The sequence below is a fragment of the Larimichthys crocea genome, chromosome VIII (genome assembly GCF_000972845.2).
Source record: "Larimichthys crocea isolate SSNF chromosome VIII, L_crocea_2.0, whole genome shotgun sequence".
Taxonomy (NCBI): domain Eukaryota; kingdom Metazoa; phylum Chordata; class Actinopteri; family Sciaenidae; genus Larimichthys; species Larimichthys crocea.
The window spans coordinates 10,614,143-10,640,925 of record NC_040018.1 but is presented as its reverse complement, the minus strand read 5'-3'; the positions used below and the strand labels follow the sequence as shown (position 1 = coordinate 10,640,925).

Genomic DNA, 26,783 nt, shown 5'->3' with positions numbered 1-26,783 from the left:
CTGCTGCACAACAACAAGGCGACACTACGGAAATCCCAACGTTCTTTTTGGCTCGCCACGTTAGCGAGCTGGCTCAATGCTAACGCCGCACAAGCGGCTCCAACATCCCGGAGAGGCCAAGAAAACGGCGCAGCAGACATCAGAGCAGGCGTCGCTGTCGTGCTGCTGCAGCTATGATACCGCCGTCAGTCTTTTTTTTGGGTGGGGGGGGGACAATCGGCGCTTCACACAAGCTTCAGACGCCGTCGAAACAGAGACCTTTAAAGACCTTTTCGAAGCGACATCCTGTCTACTGGTGGAATGGAAACATGAGATTCGCCTGGCTGGAAAACTTGTTACCACACTCTTTGTGCTTCCCAGGGAAATTGTTTCCTCCCGAGCAGCAGTAAGACTCAAGTGTTGTCGAGAGATCAGATCAGTCTATTTTATGTTTCCTCTTGATAACAGGCACTTGCTCTTGGCTGCAGCCCTTTGCATTGCTACAAGAATGTGTTGCGGGTTTAAGTGCTACGTCTGCTCTGCATGGTTCATTTCCTCTACTAGACGTCCACCAACAAAAGCCTGCAAGAACCATAGAAATACTAGCTACATTTGATCTTTTCAATGTTGTGTGTCATTATTTTGGAACACTTGGAATCACGAGTCAAACACCTCATTTATCTGGATTGTGGACGTTTCACTGAGGAAAAACCTGGATTGTGTGGGATGTATCGTCTCCTACTGATTCAGGAAAGTGCTTCAAATTTCAATACCTAACAAGGATAAAAACTTTGGATAATGAGAACATGAGATTTACCTCAAAGCAGTGGTGGGCAACACAGCTTAGTCATCTCGGTAACAATGATGATGCTGAAGAATTTGAGTATACACAGACACACAACACAAGCATGTTCCGTGGAAAAGTATGATGGCGGGGTAATTATAGCAAAGAAATAACAACAACAACACGCAAACCAAAGTTAAGAAAAGAGCTGAGGTTAAAACGGTTAAAAAAAACAACATGGAAAAGAAGGTTAAGGAGGGAGCTCGTGCAGAAATAGTATTGAATATACTGCTTTTTCTCGTAGCCAGAGGAAGCTCTCATGCACACCAAAGCAAGTCAAAAGACATTTGGGTGCTTTCGGGAAAAAAAAAAAAAAAGCAGCCAAACAAACTCCCGATCTTCCTCAATTCTGTCTCAGCCATCCCCCCTACTCCCACACTCCGGGGCTGGAATTTCCTGTTGATGGCCCAGTGCAAACGCCCACTCTCTTACGGAAAACTTACTTTGAAGATGAGCACGAGAGACAGAAGGGAGGAGGAGAGAAAACTACAGAATACAAATGCATGTCATGACGGTGCCTTCTGGCAAAATTTGGAAAGTTTACACTGCTGGCACACTTTTCTTTTTGCCCGTGCCAGAGAGACAGACTACTACTAAAATTACACACAAACACAGAAGGAAAGTAGTTGACCGGGCTATAAAAAGGGGGGTTGATAGTAAAGATATTGGACGTCACTTCGCGATGGATTACATAAAACTCAAAACGAGGAACAGCCCCAGAGTCTTTGCGTGGACTGTTTCGCGGACAGGTCTGGTCTTACTCATAGTGGTTGCATTTGGGGGGTGCTGTCGAGGCAGTTCAGAGGACAAGGGGTGCATTGAGGCTAGGGAAGAGGGATAGATGATACATGCGTGTGAATGTACAGCCCCAAAACCCGGCCTGCTCAGGTTTCCTCCACAAAGCTTCCATTTTACCATGGCACACCCAACCCCCCACCCCCTCCTCATCATCTTGCACACAGATGCACATCCCTCCTCGGCTTCTCCCTCCTATTGTGCTTGCCTGGCAATTTAAATGTTGCTCTCAGCATGTCCCCTCATGTTATGGCATAATATTGCATGCAACGGTTGGCCACCATTAGGACTTCTTGATACGCTCTTTAACTGCTTCTCTGTATGTGTGTGTGCATGATGTAATATCAGAGTGTTTTCAGGAAGCTCTGAAGGAGGAGAGGGGGCAGGGTTGCAGGCCATTGTATTTTTTTTCTTCAACCCCTCCTTCTGTTTTTGTTCGGTTGAGTGACTCATCAAAAAAAAAGAAGAAGAAGAAAAAAAGCAAGCCCTCTTTTTCTCCCCTTTCCAAGGTCTGGCCAATATGAAAGCAGCCCTGGAGTGAGGAGGACAAAAGGACACACATGTGACACGCTAAGGCCATTCGGGATCTGGGTCAGGATAGTGAACTGGTCCTGGTCTGGCCTCAGAAAGACCGGAGCCCCTAGCGGTTCATCATATCCTTTAAACTCACACACATGCTCACAGGAGGAGGGTGTTGATATGATAACACCTCGTCTGCCAACTCCAAATTTAAAAAGTCAAAAGAACTGAACCTACATGCACACGCATATGTCAAGAGGCCACTGTGTGTGTGTGTGTGTGTGTGTATGTGTTTGGGAGGGGGTTGGGGGTAGCTTCAGTGTCAGGACTGAGAAGCAGAAGGCAGCATTCATATGCAGATCCTCAGAGGAGCGCAGAAGAAAGGGCTTCCCTCCACACTGAAACAGTGAGCTAACCAACCAGTCAACAGGTAGCAGGCCCGAGGACCAGTAAAAAAACAACCAACAGATGTTCAGTGTGCACTGGCCTGAATTTGACCCTATTGGATTGTTAACGTGATCACGCAATGGGCCTGGATGTTAAAAACAGTCTGGTGGTACGCCTTGAGGGCCGGACAGACGACTAGAAAGATCAAAATCAAAGTGTTTTAAAGGTGAAAACCTGCCTGGGAGACAAAGCTGGAAAGGAAAGTCAAGATAAGACAATGCTAAACTGACACTCTGATGGCAAACTTAGCCAAAAATAAATAAAAAATCTGGAAATAGGCCTAAGCATTTTATTTCTGACGCAATACTAAATCTGCTTGCCGCAGCTGATGGATTCAGCATCTAGGTCAGAGTGAATGCGGTGTACAGAGAATAAGAGAGGAGGCAGGGCTGCTTGTTAAAATAGACATTTGTGTAGTTCTCCTTCTGAAATAACTGTATACTTCAGGTAAAAAGCTATGTCCACTCACAGGGGGAAACAAACTAAATTAGCACTTGTGACATCGCGCGACAGAAATATAATTTCAAAACATAAAATGGTGGGTCTGTGGCTGCCCTGCGTGCACACTCAAACACACTTCTCTTACACAACGCTGAACGTGAGAGGGCTCAAGATAGAGCAACTGAGCAGGGATCCGGCTTTTGAAGCATAAAGGAGTGAGTCATGATGACCTACATAGGCAGCGGGGAGAGAGAGAGAGAGAGAGTGAGAGAGAGAGAGAGAAGAGGGTGGGGGGGGGGGAAAGATTCCTTCCGCATATCAAAGTGTTTACTTGGCTCTGCATGCGCCCTCTCTGGGAGGGAGGGAAGGGAAAAAAGGAAAACAAGAGGGGGGTAGATAACATTAGGATGGAAAAGAAAATGAGAGGACAGGAAAGAGGGAGTTAAATAATACAATGGCTGTCACTGTTGTTGCCTTCCCTTGATCACCTCTTGGCACTTTAACAACAATTTTTACCCCCCCCCCAAAAAAAAAAATCGACCCGTAAAGAAGAAATGCACACACGCGGGGCTTGTGCTGGGAAACAGTCCAACACCTCCACGGCCTGAACAGACACACGGCAAACACCAATATTCAATCTCATCTCCTGCGTGCTACGGGCATTGTCTTACACGAAAATGATAAGCGGCGTGAGGTAAATGTATGTATGTGGAGGGAGGCAGCGCGGCGTCTCGGTGATATATCAGCTAGAATTCACTCCGATTGCGAGGAGAGCAGCAATATTCCTGGCTGATCAATAAGCACTGCGGAGAGATCAAGTTCCCTTTGAGGCCGAGCCGTGGATCTGGTTTCCTAATCACCTCCACCGCTGCACCCTGTCCCTCCCTCCCTCTTTTGTCCCTCCCACAGATTTTTCCAATACAATGAGGGGAGGGGGGGGGGGAGTAGTAGCTACACCGAGAGGCACTGAGGCAAAAAAAAAGGAAAGGAGAACAAGGAATAGTGGTAACACAGAGGGGGGATGCTATCGTCCTGGAAATGGGACAACACATTTCCAGGCTCGTATGCAAACTGTAGTTTGTTGAGGCCCTGGTTGGGATGAATGAGATTTTAATGGAATTAAATCAGAGCCATGTGCAGAGAGATTCTCAAACAAATCTTCACCGGCTAACGTTAAACAAAAGCCAGAGTTCTTGGCGTCTGCGGATATACAAATTTCATAGAACAATCTTGTAATATGGGACTATACTGCTATGGATGTAAACTGTTTGGTAGCTTTTACGAAAATCACATTGCGATTGATTCATACAGCCGAAACGCATCGGACAAATAAAATAAGGGGAGCGAAATTAGTGAAAAAACACAATCCTCTAATAAAGAGAGAGACAGAACCCCTCTCTCCCCCTCTCGCTCCCCCCGCTGTCTCCTTTCTTTCTCTCCGTTTTGTGCTGCATCACCAGTAAATGCGGCCATGGGAGCTCTGCCAAAGAGCTGTAAACTGCCATCCACTAGAGGTTGGCTGCAACCAAAACAACCAACTACGTCACCTCTCAGAATACATTTCCGTCCATTGGCTCTCTCTCACACACACACACACACAAACCAGGATTATTTTGGGATATGTCCCTGTTATGACTCCTGGACCATAAACCTGCAAGAATAAACTACAGTAATTAGTAAGTGATTGTCTGTGTTGCTAGGCGTCCGCTCCAAAAGTCTTCACCGCCGATTGTCTGGAAGCGGAGGAAGGGGGAGGACATGGAGATGGACATTAGCCTGACTTCGTAGTGCAGGGGGGGTGGAGGATGAGGCAACGAGGGTATGGTGAGTATTGCAATGGAGGGCGTGGTGTGTATGATTTTGGCTGGTGTTTAGGAGATGAGCAAAAAAAAGGGGAGATGAGGTTAGGGGAAAGAGGGAGGACAGGGGAGGCAGCTGGGGGGAGGGTGGGAGACGCACTAAAAGGACTGGTGAATTATTGATGAGAGCCAGCAGGCTGGACCTCAGTACTAATGCACGGACACACACACACACACACACACTAAAGGTGCACACAGGCATTTACACAGAGCATGGATATTGTTACACATTACATCACCTCCTCCTCGCTCGCCTCCTTTCTCAACCACCACCCACAACCCCAGCCTCAATTTAGCCCGTCTGTCCTCTTGTCTTTTTTACCTCAACCTGTCTCCTTGTCCTCTATCACACCATTACCCATCACCCCATCCTGCTCCGGCCTCTTCCCAGCACACACACACACACACACACACACACACTCCTGCTGGTCGATAAAACTTATATTAGCTCTGTCGTGGAGGCTCAAAAATCACACACCAGGCACCCAAAGGCTCCAAACTTGTGTTAAGAGCGAAGGTGCACACTTTGGAGAACGCTGAGCACGAGATAAGAGTTCATGTAGAGGCTAGGGAGGCTCGACGTGAACAACACAACAACACTGTGCGCAGGCCGAGCACGGCACATGGTGGTGGACACGTCTATTCCACACAAACACAAAGGGGGGGACTGAACCAATGTGACTGCCACCCCTCCGCAGAGCTCTGTGTGTGTTTCTGTGAGAACAGTGTGTGTGTGTGTGTGTGTGTGTCATGGGGCCTGCAGGAAATGTTATGTCTAGAGAGCGAGGGAAAACACGGCGCTGAAGCCAGATGAAGAGGTAAAGAGGAATTAGGGAAATGGAGAAAGAAAAGATAATTGGGAAGCGGTGTTCAGCCCGCTCTGTTTTAGTGCCTTCATCGCAAAATAAAAGGCAGCGGCTTATTTTTTTTTTTCCGATGGCGCGATGTTGTTGCAATACTAAACTTGATCCCATAAGAGCCTTAGCAATCAGCTCAGCCGTCCAAGAAACCCCACCACCCCAGCCAGAAAGAAATAAGACAAACACATTTATCCATATTTATGCATGCAATTTCCTGCTATACTACCTTTCCCTAGATGTGAAGCATTTTTCTTAAACGGCGCCTCTTTGCCAAGACACAACAAGAGCACGGGGAGGAAGGAGACAAGAACAACAACAGCAGCATGCGTTGGTAATATCTCAAATAAGATCGACATGCGCAATTATGTCAAAGTGATGGAGATAAGCAGCTCGAGAAATCTTGGTATTCCTGGAGATCAAAGAAAAATAGGCAATTTGTAGTTTCCTCCATGAAAATGTGGATATCAATAAAAGGAAGTCACATCTGACCTGATTTTCATAATATTATTCAGGAAAAGGGCCATGTATTATCATTATTATGATGTAAGTCCATGTATTTCAACATCAGGATAATTGAACAGGATTGAAAACGTCTGCTTTTTGTTAGGGTCCGGCAAAGACAGATGGTCTTTACAATCTGTAAACATTTGGAGAGGATAGTGGTGCGCGGGCATATATTCTGGGTTTCCGTATGTGCAGATGCAAACAGAGCACTGCATGCTGAAGTGAGCAGAGCAAAGCTGACCTGCATACAGAGCTGCCTCGCTCTGCCTCAACATTGTTGTTGCCTGTAGAGCTCTGGTCTGCCCTTCCCCCATTCCTCTCTCTCTCTCTCTCTCTCCCCCTCTCTCTCTCTCTTTCTGCTCTCGCTTTCCCCTCCCCCTGACTGCGGCAGGCAGGCAAGCAGGGCAGATGGTATCCTAGCAAGCAGAATGACCCTGGTGTTCCTGCCCCTTGTTTTGATCCTGCAGTCCTGATTGTCCAAGCCTAATCCTACACTAGCCAGAGCTGCTGGACCGCTGCCAGCACCTCTTATTAAGCACACAAAGGCTTTTCATTACAGCTAGGGTGCTAGCTAGCTCATCAGCCTACACACATTACCTCTGTGCTGTCACTCGACCGCTTTCTTTCTATCCTTTTTCTCTCTCTCCGGCTTGCCTCTTCTATTGCTCACCAACTCTGCTCTTTGCTCAGAAATATTCGGCTTTCGACAATAAGGCCCCCGTCTCCACCTCTTCCATCGCTCTACTTTCTGTCCAGCCTGCTTCAAAACAGCCTCTCTGTACCCCTCTCACGGCTTCTCCGGTTTAATTTCTACTCATTTTTCCGATAAGCCTGTGAAAACGGCGTGGACATTAGCGATTGTGATACTGTTAGTATAGCAGTGACACAGTAACTACGGCAGATAATATACAGCGTTTAAAGCATGGGAAAGTGGATCTGAATGGCACTGGGTATTGAATGTGGTCTGACCGTAATGCTTTAAGTATATGGAGTGTATGGCTACAAATGAAACCAGTGTAAACAAGGCGGAATAATAGCACCGTGATAAGGACTGAGAGTTGACACTTGAAGGAATCAAAACGTGAGACTGGGAACTGTTTTCCTCCATATGTGACGGAGGAGGAGATTGTCACTGTTCTGCACGAGTGCCTTTATTGTTCGCAGGGATTACTACAGGATAAGTTCAATTATTACACCCGTCATGCTCTATCTTTGGAGCTACACCACCAAAATTCCCTTTCCTCCGAGAATAATCACCTTTATTTCCAACTGAAGGCAGCAGCGTATTAAAATTACTATTTAATGTAAGCGCACGTACAGTATGAAGAGGTTTTATTCTTCTATGTTACACGCAGGGGTGGAGGTCACAACAAACCACTTGTAAACATTATACTTGCTTCTGATGAATAATCATACCCCTGATCTTTTCCCGCCGTTCTTATGAGCAGATATTTAACACCGTTTCACATCCCAACATTAAGAACATTAAAAAAGCGCAGCTTCAAGAAGACGCCGGGCTCCAAAAAAAAAAAAAGAAAACTGTTTTTAATTGTGCAGAAATAAATGAGACTTCTCAAAGCGGCGTGTGCCCACAGCGAGAGGACTGCAGCTTGTTAAGGCTCTGAACGTGTTTTGTGTTATTTTCCGGCTGGGTTTAGCCATGCACTCTGAAACACTCGCTCGTTCTTTGCTTCCTCCTCCACTCGCTCCTCTCTCCGTCTTCTCTGAGGTAAAATCAAAGATTATGACTGAGAATTCTACAGCATGTTGCCTAGCAACCTACACAAGAAAGCCACACTACATCAGATCACATGAGGGACATGTGCATGCCCGTGCACACCCACACAAACACACACAATAATATGGGCTTTATGCTTCCCCCTGAAGACAAATTCAGAATGACTGAAAAATAGAAAGGCTTCATATAGCTCATAGCAGATATCAGGGTATAAACCCGTTACACCGAGCTTAACGGTAGGAACATATTCACTCTGAGTGAGTCACAGCTCTTTATTACCAAAATGTATTCTGGCTATTAACAAGCACAGTTTTCAAGGCCAAGCCGTCCTTAGAAAACTTAACGTTCTTTGGCTTAGGCGACTGTAAAAGCATGTTGCTAGGTGAGGAGAATGAGGCGGCGTAACGTTGTGTTAAACGGGCGCAACAACATGGAGAGACAGTAAGAACAGCAGAAAGGAAAGTATTGTGAGGCGGACACTCCTCGGTTTGAAGACGGGTCATAAAGAGGGCCAAGCTTTTACACTTTTACAGCTGTCATGTTTAGCAACACAAAAGGTCCAGTGCATAGTCCAGCGCGGCGTTGCTCCGCTCGGCCAGATGTCATTTACTCCCCGAGATCCTTTCAGCTTCAAACCTGCACAGCTCGTTTAAAAATTAACCTTTCAGTTGCCGGGACTTTTGTCACATGCTGCTGGGTGGATGTGCTACGGGGAGAGGTAGGGGTGGGGGGGGGGGTTCTCTGAAGACAGTCGGCTTATCAGTGTGAACAGGTTGAGTCAATGCAGATGATGTAAGACAGCTTCAACCAGACAAGCCAACCCCTCTTGTACTTAAGAATCCATCAGGCTTAACAATCAATAGGAATAGGCCCCGGCTTTGTGCTGCAGCTGCCGCATTGCAATAAAAGCCTCGCTGGACCTGACCCGGCAAAAGCAAAACACTGATCAAAAAAAAAAAAAAAAACTCAACAAAAAAAAAAGCAGTGTTGGGTTACCAGCAAACCAAGCCCTCTAACTCCTTCAATTCTAAACACACACTTTAACTGTGAATTCCTGTCACATGCTACTGACTGTGTTACACAGTTCTGTAATAGCCTCTATCTGTACAGTACCGGCAGAGAGAAAGCCGTGTAGTGGAGGCTTATGTGTGTGCACGCACGTAGGTCTTGCTGCAGTACACAGTGAGCCGTCCTCCACATTTCCTCTCATTGCAACCCATTACAGATGCTTTCACATATCCACAGTTATCTCTCGCCAGATAATACGAGTGCTGTGCGACAAAAGGTAGTCCTCCCTGATATGAAAGACGGGCCGGGGGTGGGTGTGGAGCTGTCACATATATTTGTATGTGAAATGCCATCTCCTGCTACCGTGCAAAGTCAACAAGGGAGTGTGCAATCTTCACATAATTTCACAATATCAACGCTTAAGCGATGAAGCCGTATTAAATTCAGGATGCCTACTGTGAGAGAAAAGCTGAGATGATCTTCCCCAAACATGGCACTCATCACACTCCTACTCAAAAGTTAAATGCCACTAAAAGCGTTTGACAAAAAAAAACAAAAAACATTTTCATTACTGGGTTTAAAAGAAGTCTGAAAGGGCAGACTGCATATCTGCATATCTGAAACGCAGCTCTCTGCGTATGGTTTTGGGTGAAATGGTAAAGAGAGCCGGGCCTTGACTGACTATCGACCTGCACCAGTGACTGCTGCCTCTGAGCCTTGCAGTCTTCTTTTTTTCCCCCCTGTTTGCCTCTCCTCTCTTCTCTGCTCTGCTCTGTGACATCATCACCGCTCCAAAGAGGCGCTCTATATTTAGCTGCTCACACCCCTGCTGGGTCTCACTACTCTGTCAATGCCTCGGCCGAGCTCAATCTCCCCCTCCCTTCCCCACCTCAGATGGCTCATCTCTCCCTGTTAGCCGCGTGGAGGTGGGGTAGGGGTTGGATGCTTTGAAAAAAAAACAAAACAAAAAAAAAACACGGGGAATGACGGGAAAGGGACAGAGCTGCAGGAGAAAGGGACTGAAAGGAAATAAAGAGGAAGATGCTCAATGGGAAAGACGGAGGGGAGGGTTCGGAGGAACAAGCAGGACGGTGTGAATAGCTGTGCTGTAAATCAGCCTCTCCATAAAGTCTCCCTGTGAGAAACGGCTCACGTGTTGCCTCGTTACGCCACACTGTCACAATGTGTGCCCGGCATGCTCGCACACTTCAGAAAAGAGAAAGAAAAACACACACACAAAAAATAAGCCCTGCAGAGCTCTGCAATACTACACTGCACACTTCCACTGCTGCTCGACGGTATATTATAAAAGAGTGTGTGTGAGTGTGTGTGTGTGGGAGAAAAGATGGGGGGAGGGTGCAGTGTGTCTGTGACTGGCATTTCAAACATCCTCCCTGCACAAAATAACATCCCGGGAAGATAATCTGTGAGCGTGTGACAATTTATTCAGGCTCACGTTTCTGCAGAGTGTGAAAGCCACTGAGCGGTAGAGGGGAAGTGCAAGAGACCAATGAGTGTGTGCTAGTTACTTCTGCCTAGAGACACTCAGCTAACAGTTTCAGCAACCGCACGCCCGCTTCGTTCATTTGCCTTTCCACGTTCCCCATCTCATTCGATAGCTAGCTCTTCTTAATTTTTCTGTTTCTGTGTGTTTTGTTTTCCATGTCGCTGCCTGCTCCTCTATCGGGGTTGCTCTGTGAAACACGAGGCAGGCCGACACGGTATGCGTTAGAGGAGGAGGGTTTATGGTGTTTTGGAGGAGTGAGCCGGAATGTACCATTTAACGGGCCGACCATTTCTACACGTCTTCTCTGCTTGCTTTGGTGTGCAGGAGCCTGGAGAGTGCTCACGCGTCACTGGGGTCATCGGTGACTCCGCTCACCTGGCCTGAGTAGCTGCTAAGCTACATAAGCTGGTGTTAGCCAGCCTCCTGTTCAGTTTCACAACACAACGTCCATGCGATTACACACAACAGCCAATAATCCTACGTTGTTCTGCCGTTTGGGACCACTTCAAAATGACAACACACGTGCAGTATTCTCTTGAACTGGGTTGAGACAGCTAGCCTGCGCCGAACAGAAAACACATGAGGGGGAGAGACGCTGTTCGCCAACCATATTCTACACAAGCCACCATGATGAGAATTAATACGACTCAGCTGCTGGCGTCTAAAACCACCAGGAGTGGAGAGGAGCCGTGTGTTGGTGTTGGAAAAATTTCTGTTTTGGAGTAAAAACAGTGGCTGGTTAAGTAACGTTCCAGGGGAGTGGCAGTAAGTGGGGCATAGCTCGGAGGTTTGGCGGCTCTAACCATGGTCGTGCACAGAGCTGTAGCAAAGCCCTGGAAGGTTTTCGGTCTTAGGAACACTGGACCTCCTTGTTCATAATTCAACCACACATGCCTCAACCATAACATGGATTTGGATCCTTGTGGACCAAAGCAACATATGCATGGCACATGTTGGGAGAACATCGCCTCAGAACTCAAAAGCTATAAGGTTTACCCCTTCGCCGTCCTATACCCACCCCACCCTGACAGTCAGCACTTTCAACAGTTAACTGGCTTTACATTCCTAGAGCCATATTTGCACACCCGTCCTCCCCCCCCCCCACGGTAATGTGGTAGTGATTGGAGTGGGAACTAGGGGCTGTGCTAACAGGTGGGCACACATGCTGCTCAGGAGATTCATGAGATTATCCTGCCAGCACTCAGGGCAGGCTTGTCTTGATGCACTGTGTGTTTATGTGCGATTTTGCCTGCGTGTGTGTGTGTGTGTGTGTGTGTGTGTGTGTGTGTGTGTATTACCCCCTCTCTACAGGACAGGTGAGGAGCAGATCTGCCTCATCTCATTCCTGATCACGTACGGATCCAGCTCCATTAGGACACGTCACCACCAGCTCCCCCATCCATCCACCCACTCACTTATACACACACACACAAACACACACACTCTCAACCCTCCCTCCTCAAATTATGAAAGTGGGCCGAATACAAGGCAGTTGCTATCTACCTTATGTTTCCCGGCAACAAGGATGAGCTCTGCTGCAACGTTTCGTCCTTTTTACTTCATGTATGTGCCAGAGGAGGATATCTTTAGCACACCTGACTGTGACCACGTTCAACCTGCAATGTTGTATGTGATATTGTTCTTTAAAACAATCATCCAAAAAACAACTTGATACAGCAGGAACAAGTAATGAGAACTGCTCTGTTAGGTAAAAACAGAAACTCAGAGAGGCTCTACGTGTGTTTATGTTCTTACAAACGCTTTTCTCTACCTGTCTTTGAAGCCTCTATATTAGTGCTCGTGTTGAGTCACCGCTCTTGACACTCGAACCTCCATTTCAAGGAGATGACTTCTTGTTTTCCTGTAAGCCTACCACATGTAGGCTGCCAGTTAGTGGTCTAGATAACGCACACCCGAGACAAACACACATTCATTTCCCAAACTTCCCAGAGAACAGCAATTAAGACCAGTATGCCATGATCAATTTGCATTTCAGAGGGGCGCTACGCCTCAGCTATAAATCCTGGTTTCGCCGTCACTAAAAGCAGTCACAGAATGTGATTAAATGGCCGCAGCGTGGTACCCTGTAAGACTATTCATCTAATGCCCTCCAAAAAATAGTTACAAACCATGGAGCAGCAGCTTCTGGCTTTAGAAATCTCATTTTTGCAGCACCTGATACATTGTGCAGTCCTCATGGCTAACTAAATGGATGCAGGACTGACAGTAACGGTTGCCAGGTTGCCACTGGCAACCATCAGCGGTAACCACGTCACCCAATAGGAATAAATCCATTCTTAATATTTGTTATATTTCTATGTTATTGTTACAGTTTGAACAGGAACCAGACAACGCTGTGTGTGCGTTGGTGCGTTTACTCCCATGCGGACAGATGATAGTCAAGCAAATGAAGCCGTTTGACTGTGGGCTGAAGAGTTGGACTGAACGGTCAACATCACAATGTGCAAATCCATTCAACTGACAAAAAGGGCCGGATGAAGCTGAACAAAAGAAATGTGTGAAAAGTGAAAGCATGCACAACGTACTCCTTGATAAGTGATACATCGAGTTCAGTAGCTCAGGGTGGCACGTCCCACAGAACCACTGGGCTAGACGCTCAACGACAGCAACATGTATTATGTTCTGAAATGAGGAACCCTTTACATCCGTACATCATCTTGCGGATGTTGGAGTGAAGAACAGATCAGATTTGGTGTGACGAACAAGCTACAGGAATGTTTACGGGAAGTAAAGGATGCTAGTTATACCGGAGGAGCTTACTGTAAACATCAAGGTTGTTTGTTGTTTATGTCGCTTTTGGGACGTTTACCGTCAAGCACGTTTTCAGTTTCCGGATATCTGGTTTCCAGCCGGGCAACCGCTTTTAAAAGTCAGTGCTGAGCCCTGAGATGATACAGAAATAGAGTGAGAACCATACAGATAAGAGCGTTGCTGGTACAGTGCTGTCCTCTCTGTCCCCTCAGGCCTCTGTGACAGGTGCTGTGTTTTTTTCCACTGCTATGCAGGACCTCATTTCTCTGCAGCTCACCCCCCCACCCCCAGTTGGCTACGTGAGGCACAGGCACTGGAAAGTTGGAGAATACACTGCCAACTGGGGCACAGGTGAACTGAGCATGAGGTCATCGCGAACATTTCTGCAAGGAAAAGGCAGCTCTGTGATGAAACTGTGAAACCGGAGCTTAACCGGTCTGAAAGAAAAACAATGAGCTGGTGTAAACGTCTGATACGAACACCTTGGCTGAACTCGGTGACCCGTTTGTGTGGGAGGAAGAGCACAAACACACATACGGGATTTTAAAGAAACTGGCTCGCAGCTTTGCCGCTTCAATTCATGACGGTGGAGCGGCAACCATTTTCTGATGCCAAAATGTAGCATTCCACTGCGCTCCGGGCTAAACGCGAGGCTATGAAACTGGGGAGGGAGACAGAGAAGAGATTAGACTTCCTATTGTTTATTTCAGCTTATTCAGGGTCCGGTGCTTTCCATCACACCAATACTAGAGGGGCAACCGAAACAAGCTCATTAACTACATGACAGCAAGACTAAGAAAATCAGCCCCTTAAGTGCCGGCAGGAGCCAACGTGAGACACTAAGAACAACTTCAAACATAGTGCTGAAGAAATTAATTCTGTCTTTATCGTCTCTTGGATATTGAGCAAAGATCCGACCACTTCCATGTTTGTCACGTCACTTGTTTATTTATGTGAGCATGAATTCCTTCCCCTTTTTTTTTTTTACCGTGTGTGACAGGCATAAGCGGGATAATTTACTGGTCCAACTCTGGCATTCCACCACAGAGTGACAGTTTTAACAGCATCCAACCAAAACACATCTACTGGATTGCGCCTTGACAGAATAACAGTAGATTTCATGCCATCTATACTTCAAAGTCTAAATTTCCACATCAAAGCAGAAACGCTCTGAGTTATAAGTTGGGATTGCGAGTCGCGTAACAATAATAAATACGAGAAATGAAAATCGGAGATGGAATTCTTCATGATAAACCGAAACCCCTGCTGCGATGATGTGACTGAATATGAGCGGAGAAAAATTCCCTTTGACTTCACCCTTAAACTTAAAAATATTTCACACAAACACATAATCACGAGCAAAGAGGCAGACATGAATTTATAGGAAGTGGACTGAAACGAGACGCGATCAGATACCTGTGCTCGGCCCATGACTATGATTGATTTATGATTTTATTCTGTTATTTATTAATCTGTTGATTATATTTTCCATAAATAGAATAAGCCATAATAAGACAGTGATGACAGGAAATAGAATAATATGTCCATCACGATTTTCCAGAGCCCAAAGGGGCATCTTCAAATTGATTGTTATGTCTGAACAAGAGTCTGAAAATACTCAAAGAGAAACCGAAAATTCTGACACTGACATTGATTTTCCTTGATAACGAGCCAACAATTAATTAATTAAAGACAGATTGATTTGACGCGTTTTTATTGCCGTTTCATAACACTGATTAAGACGCAGAAATTACTGGGGAATTTGTCAAGTCTCGCTTCTATACGACACATTCTGTAAGTGTCAGTATGAGTGCCGATACTAAAGTGGTTGTATATTCTCTACATTCACGCTCTGAATGAGTCTAGAGTGGGAAAATGAGTAAGGACTGAGCGGGTATATACTGAAGGTGAGCCATTGTCTACCGGTGGGGGGTATTCCTAGCAAGAACAGGGTATTCATCTCAGTGGAGCATATGGCAGACGCTCAGGACAGTCAGGTGAAATGTTACAGGCTTTGTCTAGACTGGCTAACAGCCACAAACAGCTTACTCAGCACTTGTAACCTGCAAACTGCAGCAATGGAAATGAGTGAAATGAGCACCGATAGAGCGGGTAGGCTCGGATACCTGGCATTATTAATGTGGAATACCGATTGAAAATAACGGATGCAGATGTGTTGTAAGACGTGGAAGCGACAAATTCCAACGTTTGTTTTGTTCGTCAGCTTTAAGCGTGGTGTCGAATGAACAATGAGATTTTAGACAGTTCAGACAGACCGACAGAAATACTTCAACACCACTGAAGGACAGCCTGAGATTTAACGTAGATCTGAATCGATGCCTCTGAGGCACAGTCCAAACAAACAAAACAAAAAACTGTACATCTTGAGCTTTTTGAGCAATGCTGGCACTTCGGCAAACTGCCAGTTTTTTTTTTGTTGTTTTCAACACCGACACACAGAAACAAAGTGGTGTACCAGAGTAAGATCTGCAACCTGAAGTTTGAGTTTCCATTCTCTGAGATAACAAAACACACACAGTATCTTCAGGACTGGATTCACTAACTCACAGAGCTCTCTCATTCATTACATGACTGACACCAGCAGCTACAAAACAACTGAAAAGCTCTACTATCGGGTCAAGCGTACAAAAATATATTGCGACCATCCTCAGGTTGAACATAAACAGCAGCTTCACCCTCCAAAGAAAGATCAGACGTGTGAATGAACTGCTTTTTTAAGGGTTATAGGTTGTATAATAGTTTCTATAAATCAAGGAGTTGTATTATTATGCTGTGCATCTACGTCTACGTAATGTGCGTGAGACGTTGCAAAGTGATTTCAAGGCAAATATCACACCGCAAAAAACGATGCTAGCTCGGTTTTAATAAATCCAAATCACATGTATGTATCAGAACAGTATGATTAGTAAGATTATGTGTATTGCCGATTGACAAAATGTAAAGATTCAGTTCAACCTGACGTGTTCTATGGGCGACGGCGATAGAGATGCGGGAAAGAAAAATAAGTCGATCACCACACCTCTGATGTTTTATCTGAACACATCACTGTCACACAAACAAGACACTCGACTCCTCACAGGCATGCACACACACACACACACACACGTGTGCGCGCGCACACACACACAGATTGTGAGGGCGGATGAGAGTGAGTCACTCTCCCTTCTGGCCATGAAAAAAAAAAAAAAGAAGAAGCAATCTGTAGCAGAGAGTCTGGGCTTTAACAAATTTGCTTTAAATACATAGCACTTCGTATTTTTTTAAACATTTCCGCGCTCATTAACTGACTGATTGCTTGATCACTGATTGCACTCTATTAATAGAAATCTCTGGTCATGAGGGAAACGCAGGTAAAGCACATGCGTGACAAGCGTACTGTCACATTAGTAGTTAGTAGTAGTTGCCATCTGTCCAAGAGAGTACTGTTATTAGTCGCAGTCAGGACGTAAAAGCAATGCTTGGTACAGCTCAGTGTAGAATCTACAGTCCAACCCACCATTTTACCAACACGTAAGGGCAGAGAGAGAGGGAAAAAAAAGATACAGACAGAGAAAAAGACCAGCTCTGGATCTGGCTGATGCAATCTAATGGAACATCATCCTATGAGGGGCTGATGTCTAAGACTGTCCACACTGAGCCTGCTACATTTGAAAAGGCTTTTTTTTTTTTCCTCTCCAAAAGTTCTGGCCTTTCATCTGCACCAAGAATGTTTTTCACACCCATCTAGGTTTTTTTTTTTTTTTTTTTAAAGCCGAGCCAAGCCGAGCCGAGAGAAATCTCAAAATGCCAGTCTTGTAGCGTGGACGTGAAAACAAATGCCCGACAAATGAAATGATGGAAAATATCTTTTCAGACATAGCAGGGCGCTGTGTAACAGTTAACACGGAGAAATCAACTTTTCCGTTGCCTCCAGCTTTTTTGTGATCTCTCCTTTTCGTTGCTGACAAAGGCAATCGCACAACACAGATGTTCTCATTAACCTACATTTCTTCCCGTCGTTTTTTTTTTTTTTTCAGTCAAACTTTGGGAGCAAAGGGAAAGAAAATAAAAACAGCGGTTGAATCAAAGTGCTGCGGCACATGAGCGTACTGAAGAAAACCCAAAACCAGCAGTGAATTTACCCCGATCACAAGTCTGACACGGCCTCTGCCTCACACCACAGAACGTCAACATCATCTAGAAACTTTAAAAACAAACGCGAGAACTATACAGACCACTACGTGTCCTGGACACACAGATTTGTTGGTTTCACAAGCAGAGTGAAATTAACTACGCTTTCTCTGGATGGATTTGGGATGTTGTTTTGCATCCATTTTGTAATGGCAGCAGACCAAATTTCCCTTGCAAGGCAGAGATGGGAACGTGATTACAGACTGGATGCAGGTAATGAGCGAGGAAGTTCTGCTTTTCAGCGGTGTCATGGTGAGAATCAGGTGCACAACAACAGAGGAAGACAGAAATAAATGAAACATCTGGACGTGGGAAACACTGAAGCTGCACTGAAGTTAGCACTTCGAGGAAGTGAATAATAAAGGCATCCTGTTTTAATGGGCAAATAAAACAGTCTGTTTTAATGAACACTGAGTGTGTAGGTAGACATGGCTCTCAGGTTTTAATGAACACTGAGTGTGTAGGTAGACATGGCTCTCAGGCTAAGACAGTGAAAACAAGGGACAATGTACAAGGATGAGACAGGGATTTGACATTAACAAGCGGCAGAACAGGAGCGATGAAGACCGAGGCTCATTGTCTATGATTTCTGAGATGCAAGTGCATTCAAAGCGGAGGAGCAAGCCACCGAATAAATTTGGTATACATTGTGTGTTGGTTTCCCCAACAACACAACATCTAAATATAACCCTCCACAACTGGAGCAAATGTTGAATAATGAGGCGTGGGAGGTTCTGGAAAAGGAGGACCTCGCCAGGAATATTTGGTCAACAAATATAAACAAAATAATCCACATTAAAGATGAAATGTATCACAAAACATCAGTGTGTACCCCTCGCTTATTGCTTTTATATTTTTTGAAATTGTACAAGTAAATCTCAGCTGTGTTAGGAAGACCGGGATATCCAGAATCCAGAATAGATGGATGATTGAAGTCTATGAACCATATTAATATGACTGGTTCCTCTTGGTCTCCGGAACTACTGGTACATCAACATACAACCCCAGTTACACAACCAAGGGCACAGAGGGCTTCTTCTCAAAAAATGCAATTTTTGCATTTCTGCCTTCTCCGAGGCCAAGTCAAACAGGAGAGGTGGTGTCAGAGCTGGCAGTCACTGTACAACACAGACGCTGTGGGAGCCTGGCAGGCATCGGTGCGGCGGAAACAAATGAAATTCATCGGAAAATCCTGCAGCAGTACCTCACACGCACACACCCCTCTGATTCTTCATTCTACAGCTACGGAAAAGGTCGTCCACTGACCTCCCATGTGCCATGTGGGGAAAGCTGTCATCATCATCTGTTACTGTTAGAACGGAGACTATTCACACTCACAGTTGTGCTTGGGTTCGTGAATGAAAGCATGCTTGCTTCCCTGAAAGCATGTTTAATTACCTGCCTCCACTTTAAAACTTGCTTCAATGCACCGACTGTCTTCAGTCGAATAAAGTCAAACAAGACTTTTGCTTGAATTCAGTATAAAACTCTTGAAAAGACAGCATTTAATAGAGCAAGGAGAATAAAAAAATAAAAAAACTTGGCGAGCGAATGAAAAAGGCGTCGATGCAGTGCCATTTAAGTTTTGGCCAGAAGGTCACCAAAGAGGCCCTGAAAGCAAAGAGGGGCACAATAGGAAGCATGAGCAGAACACAGTTCTGATGATTACTAGTAGCAGAGCTCAGTCCTTCTTGGAGAGTCGCAGAAGATGATAAGAAGAGGTGGAAACTAAAAGGAGGCTGAACATCATGAGCAGACAGACAATCCTGAATATGTTTTTCAGATCAGGAGGTCAACTCCCCCCACCCCCCAACCACTACTCCATAAAGCGCTCTCTCTTTTTTTTTTAAACCAAACAAAAGTGCGCCTCAGTGCTCCTCCCCTTTGGCCCTTTCTCTGCTAGACTGTGGCTCTCCTTCTGTTATGGTTATCTACATCTCTGAGAACAATAAGGCCGAGGCAGTGGAGCCCAGAGAGGGCCACAGATGTCTGTCTGTCCCCCCCCCCCCCCCCCCCCCCCCCCCACCACATTCAGCTCTTTACTTCTGTCGGTAGCCGGCAAAGGGGAGCCAGAGTGCAGTGGGTGGGTATTGGTTGTGGTTGTGTGGTGATAGGAAGGAATGGAAAAGGAGGACTGAAGCTATTGTTACCACGTAGCAATAGATGACATCCTTTCACTGGCCCACAGCTGCTCTCGTCTTCTGAAGGGAAGAGCGGAGCGCCTTGTATGTTGTGGACTGAGAGTCAGTAGATTTCTGCCATCCTCAGAAACCTGAAGGACAGCTTAGTAGACAAAAAGACAAAAGTAGAACAACCTGCCCAGCCGCTCCGACAACTAACAAGTTTCTGAATGTCATAAGAGGACCTCCTCTCTATAAAACATGCTGTGCATCTCTTCTGTACTCGTTCACGCAGCGAGCTTCCCTCCTCATCAACAGGCAGAGTCGGTATTGATCTTCCCTCGGGGTTTTCTATTTACAGTCTGCTGGTTAGCAGGGAGAGCAGGGGAGGGTGTCTTCCAGAAACTCTACTCACCAGCTATTGATTTGCAATCAAACCAGAACCTTGCATTCCTCCACCAAATCTGTGGCTCTAAAACGTGTGGAAGAGAGGCCACGCGTACACGTCATGTGATTCCATGGACTAAACACCAAACCAAATGGTGGCTGCTATAATTAGGGAGGGCTGCAATACTCAAAGGCAAACATACAACAACAATATCTTGTCGGGCTGAAAATTTACCTCAATAATCAATTTGTCAAAGTCTGTACGCCATCTTTAGGTGAATGAAACTGGCCACGTTACGTCACGAGTACACTCTACCTGCTAGCTGTTGGGCGCTAACCAAAGTTAACAACGTTGCCAAGCAAATTAATTCCTACAGTTGGATCACTTCATGTTCACACATAGCTATGTCACTATTTAGGACATGTCTATCAAGTACAGGCGAGGCGAGAAAACAGACTTCTGTACAACATGGAAAAAAAACAGTTAGCGACATCAAAGCAACTGCTTTAAAAGAGTCTCAGTGCTGAAACTGTTTCAGTCAAACGTCGGCATATTAGAATTTACGAAGTGGTAGCCACATAATCGCGCAACTTTCTTAAGCCAAATTCATCAAGCTGACCAGCAAATATGATAAAAATAAACCATAAAACATGGCAAAACTTGCAGCTTCTACGTTTGAAGTCAGGTCACAGACAGCCAGTAACGTTATTGATCCGTCATTGAGACTGACCGGTTAACTTGAACCAGCATTTGTGCCATTTCTTTGACATTGTATCAGTAAACCTATCAAATAAAAACACATCAGGTCTGCTAAAACTATGAGGACTTCACATGATAAGCTTTTGCATGTTCAACTTAGACAACTGCATGCTCGGTTAGTTATCATTCCACAGCTCTTAGAAAGTATCACATCTGTTCAATGTGTTCAACAGACGTCATATTTTCTTACCATTTTGACAGTGTTGATGTCTTTTAACAGGCACCAAATGTTGCATGTTTGTCACTCGGGGGGGGAGTGACCGTGGGAAACGTCAAACCATCTACTGAGCTCGCTCTTCAGACAAGACTAGGCCAGGCAATGGTCACAATCCAACCACCTCTGAGCACGAGTACTACTGCGCTACTATTTTAATGTGAAAAAAAGTGGACTGCATACAGTGATGGCAGTCTGTCTGTGGCAAAATGATTTTTTATCATGCAACCAACGGCAATTATATGTTTGCAGGTGAAATCTCTGAAACCGCAGAGAGACAGCCAGAGCATGAAAGTGGGAGGTTGAGTGGCTAAAACAGTCAGCAGACAGCCAGTGGATTTCACAGGGTGTGGTGCCCAGAAAAGACAAGACATTCCCGGGACAAACAAGCAAAGTGCTGGTTTTCTCCGAGAGAGCAGGCAGCAGACAGCAGACTGTACCAGAGGCAGAATAGAGCTGAAGAGGAGACGGCAGAGGAACAGAACAGACCAGGAGTTCCAACATGGAGGCAGGAGCCATATGTCAGCACAGTTCAGCACACACAGCGTCTGTAAGGAAAGGACTCGTTCTATCTCTGGATTCTGTCTGCCTTCCCTGCTTTCTCTGCTTGTTACATATACCTCTCCATCCACCCCCTTAAAGCACACACTCTGCTGCCTTCCTTCTACGCTGCAGAGAGACGTGCAGGTTTAGAAGAGGAGGGCCGGGAGGATGAGTGCCGTGGGAAGGGGTTAAGTCCAAACAGATCCATCTGCTTCCTCGTCTGTCCTCCTGGCTGGCTGCTGGCCCCGGCCCGGCTTTTACACAGCCTGCAGCCTGACGCAAGGCATAAACACATACACACAACTGGACGGCGCACATCAAAACCACAACGCTGACAGGTTTGAGGATTGTTGCAAAGATTTTTTTTATATAAACATAAAGAGGGAAAAGGTTTTCCAGATGGCCTCTAACAAGACACTCATGCCCTGGGCCAAAGACGTGGCTAATAAATTGAGGTGAACATCTGAGAATGTTTTGAACCTTTCACTACATTCATAGTGAAGAAACAATTCCTCCTTGGAAAGACACATTTCAAGAGGACATGGATCACTATATAACAACTTTTCAGTCTGTACCTGCATGGACACTATGTTTTAAAAGAAGATTAACCTTGAAAAGGTTAAAAGGTCAACTGGAGCCTCCACGAGTTTTGCTTGACTCGCACACACGGAACATGAACTACAGTGTCCATTGTCTTTCTGGTCTCTTTGTCTACACAGGCTCGAACACGTGCTTCACCAGGCTTGCTGAACTCGCTCGTAAACAAACGAACCGAGTAAAAATACATCCGGCAACACCAATACAGCTTAGTCGGCTACACAACTGTAGCATTTCTGAACAGCTTACCGACTGACCTGCACGTTTTGAAACTTCATCTAAGACGTGAAATCGTTCTCGTTTCATATCCGTCTTTGGCTGGTAAAGTACGGGTATCACGTCCAGTGTGTTTATGTTGTGTCTCTGTGCTACTGCACACTCAGCTGTCAAACATGTACACTGGTGCGCCCACTCAGAAGCCTAGAGGATAAAAGAGCATTTCTGATTCCTGTCACTGTTTCAGTATAGTAAAGGTCTTCATGGAGGTCAATGTGGACTGTACGGAAAGATCCAAACTCACTTAATCCAGATACGCTTACTCTGATAGCGACCTTACGTCATATACAACTATGGGTGGGCGGATGAACAAACATAACAGCTATAGGCGATTTTTTTGGGGCTGATTTTTAGTTTAATGGTCCATCTCCAAAGAAAGAGTGAACCCTATACACAACAATCCATTTGTGGTGTTTACATAAGAGTTGGGAGAACTCTTTCTCTGATTATAATCACATTGAGAGTACGCGTAAACACTGAACGTCACTTCTAATTCGCTTTCCCTTTCACTTCCTCTAACTATACTACAGTGAAAGCTTAAAAAACAACAACATCTACTACACGGCAGGGTCAATAAATGTAGCCACTATGTGACCTACATGTTCAAAATTAAGTGAGAAGGCGACAATAAGAGAAAAAATAACCTCCACACACACACACAAAGCTTGGAAATCTCTGCGTATGAACACCATTTCAGTTATGGGCCACATGCCTGGACTCATCCATACACTGCACAGCTGGACAGCTGCAGGGAATCAAAGGCAGGAGCAGAAACGGAGGGGACAACAGTGTGCACTGCTGCATGCACCCTCATAAAAGTGTATTCTGTCGCTGATGGGAGAGGTTGTCTGATGAAGGAAACACCTGGTGAGGGAGAGGCCCGGACCTGCTGAACGCTCACAGTTATCCCGCCTTTGTATTTGAACAACGCAACAACAAAAGAGGTCTGCTTCTATACATTACACTGAGCCGGATTTGCAAAGATGAAGTTGGTGAACACAGAAAGAACTGATGTCGTGAGTGAATAAGAGAAAGACAGAGAGAGAGAGAGAGACAGAGAGGGGCGTGCAGACTTACAGTATGTCAGACAACAAGGTCAGCCCATCCCGGGAGAGGTGTTGGCTTTCTAACAGAGTACAGCTACTTGAAACCAAGGTCACTGCTCTGAGGCTGCGAGAGGGACAGGAGAGTGGGGCCAGACAGGGACAGCTTTGCTACATGGCCTATGTATAGGCGGTGCTGTGTGGTGCGGCCTGAATGAGTGCGTAACTGTGTGTTTGTGCGTGCCTTTCGAAATTGATGGAATTCAGATCACTGGCAGGAAAATAAATAAATAAATGAGCGAATAACATTCAGGGCTGAATTTCCTGAAACCAGATGCCTTTCTGACATAAACAAATCAGTCCATTATCGCAGCCATTACAGCTAGAAACTTTAGAGTAGGGATCTTAGCTGCTCTCTGCACTCATGCAATCTCTAACAGCCCTTTGCAGAGGTTTGACTGCCTTCCTAGAAGAAAAAAAAAAAGAAAAAGGAGGCCCATTGACGAGCATTGCACTCTCATACAGCGATAGATTAGAGGCGAGTTTCGTGAAGAAACCTGACACAGTCACACATGTGGTTTGTGAAAGTGAAAGTTTAGCAATTGGAACGAGCTGCTAATCTAGGCTGAGCTCTTACATGCTGATGTGAAAACATACAGCTATATGAAGGCAGTACGTGCCTCTGTGTTATCGGTCTCCTGTCTTTAAGTGGAGGGGAGCATTGGCAAGGCAAAAGGAGAAATGACGTGACGCTCAGCTCAGAGAATATTTAACTTAAAGCAAACACAGGGCTGGAAAACACGAACAGGATTTGTATTTGTACACACAGCAGCGCCCAACGTTTGAATCAGTGCTCGGCAGCCACATGGGGCTGGATGAGGGCTTTTGGGATACAGCTGGATGAGGGTTACTGGGTGGACAAACAAAACCTAACTGTGTAAGGAGGGAGGGCTAATTCAATGTTATCTTATCCTCCCCCACCTTGGACACGGGCCTAGCAGCTCTAAAATTAGCCGTCACATCTAAACACAGTCTTTGGTGTAGCAACGTACTCTTTGATGGGAACTTGGCTCATGGCTGACACGCTGAAAGCAAACTCGAGCTCTCCAACTGCAGAGATGAAGCCAAGATAGTATACAAACGCAAACCGGAGACGCACAGGGCTCGGCGGTCTCCGCTTTGGAAGCATTCAGATGGAAGCTTATCGAAAGTGACATTGAAGAAGCCGTCTACATCTGCAGAATAAAAGTACAGATCACCAGTGTTATGTCTTTGGTTGTGGAATAACACATTCGTTCATTTTAGCACCATATTATAATTATATCATCAAATAGTGTGGTTTTATTTTCATAAAATGAATGATTCCAAGCAAACTTCATTTAAAAATATCAAAATAGGGCACACGGGTAGCCTATCCACATAATTAGCCATATTGATAATGTACACTTATGTATAGATTATACTGACTTCTTATAAGTCTGTCCATTTACAAGTAAAATAATTAGAATATTATAAGTAAAGATCTCCCTGTGAAGATTAATTATTCATATGGCTGAGTCACACAAGGAATAGGGGCGCTGCTGTCCTTCTATAGAAGCGATGTTTCAGATTAATTAGAATTACAAGAAGAGAAGGGAGCGGATATGACTGAACAGGGAGACTGTGACATGAAGCATGGTATTTTTTATTTATTTTTTTAAAATACAGGCTTCCAGTTGATGACGGAATAAGTAGACAGTAGAATACACGGCAATTCATAGACCACCAACATTATAAAGCAGCAGTGAGTCTAAATCAGTCTAACCATCAGGTAGAGATCCTGTTTGTGCGTGCGTGTATTAACATGTACTTAAACTCGTGGAAAACAGTGATTGGGAAGCAACCGTGACCTCCCAGCAAGAGCAAGGAGGGGGGAGGGGTCTTTGATGAAAGCAAACCAACATCCTGTGCTCATGGCTGTGCACAGATACGAGGCCTGATACGAGATACTGGACTATTTTTATACGCACATTTATTTAACCACGTTATTTGTGTTTGTATATTTAGACAGCAGGATGGGGGACATGTTGGTGGCCATTATTTTTCTTAGTAAACATTTAAGGGTTTTGCAATGATATGTGGCTTTTATGACCCTGATATATATATACACCTTTCATGACACTGAGACAAATAACCAAAAGCCTAAAGTCTTATTCACAGTATAAACTACATCAACTGTTGCAGCTGTGACAAGCAACCCAAGACACAAAAGCTAGGCAACTTGTTGAATATGCTGGATTAAAATCAGGAGAAACAAATATGGGAACATCACTACTGCTCGCACCCTGTCCTTGAGTTTCTTTCCTTCCTCCTCATTGGACTCCTTTATCGTTCTCTCAGCACTACAACTCCCAACAACTCATCAGTGGTAAAAAAAAACAGCAAAGAGAAAACAGCAAACCTTGGACTCACTACTGCAAGATGTTGTACACAGAGCTGCCGCCATGCACTCCTATTTATCCTTTTCACTCTCACGCCTACGAATTACTTCTACTCACACAGAGTGCTAACTGGTCTGAACCTCCATTACACAGAGCACACTGGCCTCCCACTCCCACCCTACGAACAGTGGCAGGCTGCCAGGTGGGGAAGAGCGTGCGCGTGTGCGTACTTGCATGTGTGTGTGTGTAAGATTGAACTGTGGGATAATGGCACAAAAATACAGAATTAGGGAATACTTGCAAACCATCTCACAACCTGTTAACCTTGAGAAATTTGACACTCCTCAAACGAACCCTAACCTCTTGTGTCACCACTGGCCGTGTTGATGTGAAACCCCTGCTCTGGCAGTGACACACAGTACTGCGTTCCCTCGCTTCCCATCTCCCTGAAGCCGCACGACCTATAGCGGACCTCAAATTCCTCTGCCTAAGATTGCGAGCTCGCTGCCATTCAGCTCGCTATTAGCGTATTTCGCCGCACTCCACGCCACAGTGCCTCGCCTGTTCCCTGCAAACAGACTCCTTCTATACGGCATCAGTATGCAGCCTGCCTGAGGGGGAGGTGGAGGAGCAGCAGAGGGGAGGAAGAAGGGAAGGCTGGGAAAACAAAGCCTCTATAGTCGTCTCTCCAGCCGGGCCAGGCCGAGCCGCACTAGCGGGGGCGAGTTATGTAATGTGACTGGCAGGGCCCACTTCCCTGTTCAGAGCTGCTGCACACACTAATCCCCACTGAGGAACAAGCCCTGCTTTGGAGGAGGAGAAGGTGGAGGACGAGGAGGAGGAGGAGGAGGAGGAGACAGAAGGGGAGCTGTGAGGGAACTAGTGGAGAAGGTATGATTACAAGAATTTTAGCCTTTCATCTGCACCAAATCGAGCGCACGGACACCACCCCTCTCTGC

The 26,783-nt window shown here is 45.6% G+C and overlaps 1 protein-coding gene and 1 long non-coding RNA gene across 5 annotated transcripts in view; one reads left to right on the top strand and one right to left on the bottom strand.

Annotated features, from left to right (window-relative positions):
* The window catches only part of ankrd11 (ankyrin repeat domain 11), a 92,332-nt gene that overhangs the window by 39,036 nt on the left and 26,513 nt on the right, over positions 1–26,783 (bottom strand). The window lies entirely within an intron of this gene.
* On the top strand, positions 14,998–18,987 carry LOC113746290 (uncharacterized). Its single transcript, XR_003462728.1, has 2 exons — positions 14,998–17,861; positions 17,904–18,987. It is a non-coding gene; the product is annotated as an uncharacterized LOC113746290 (long non-coding RNA).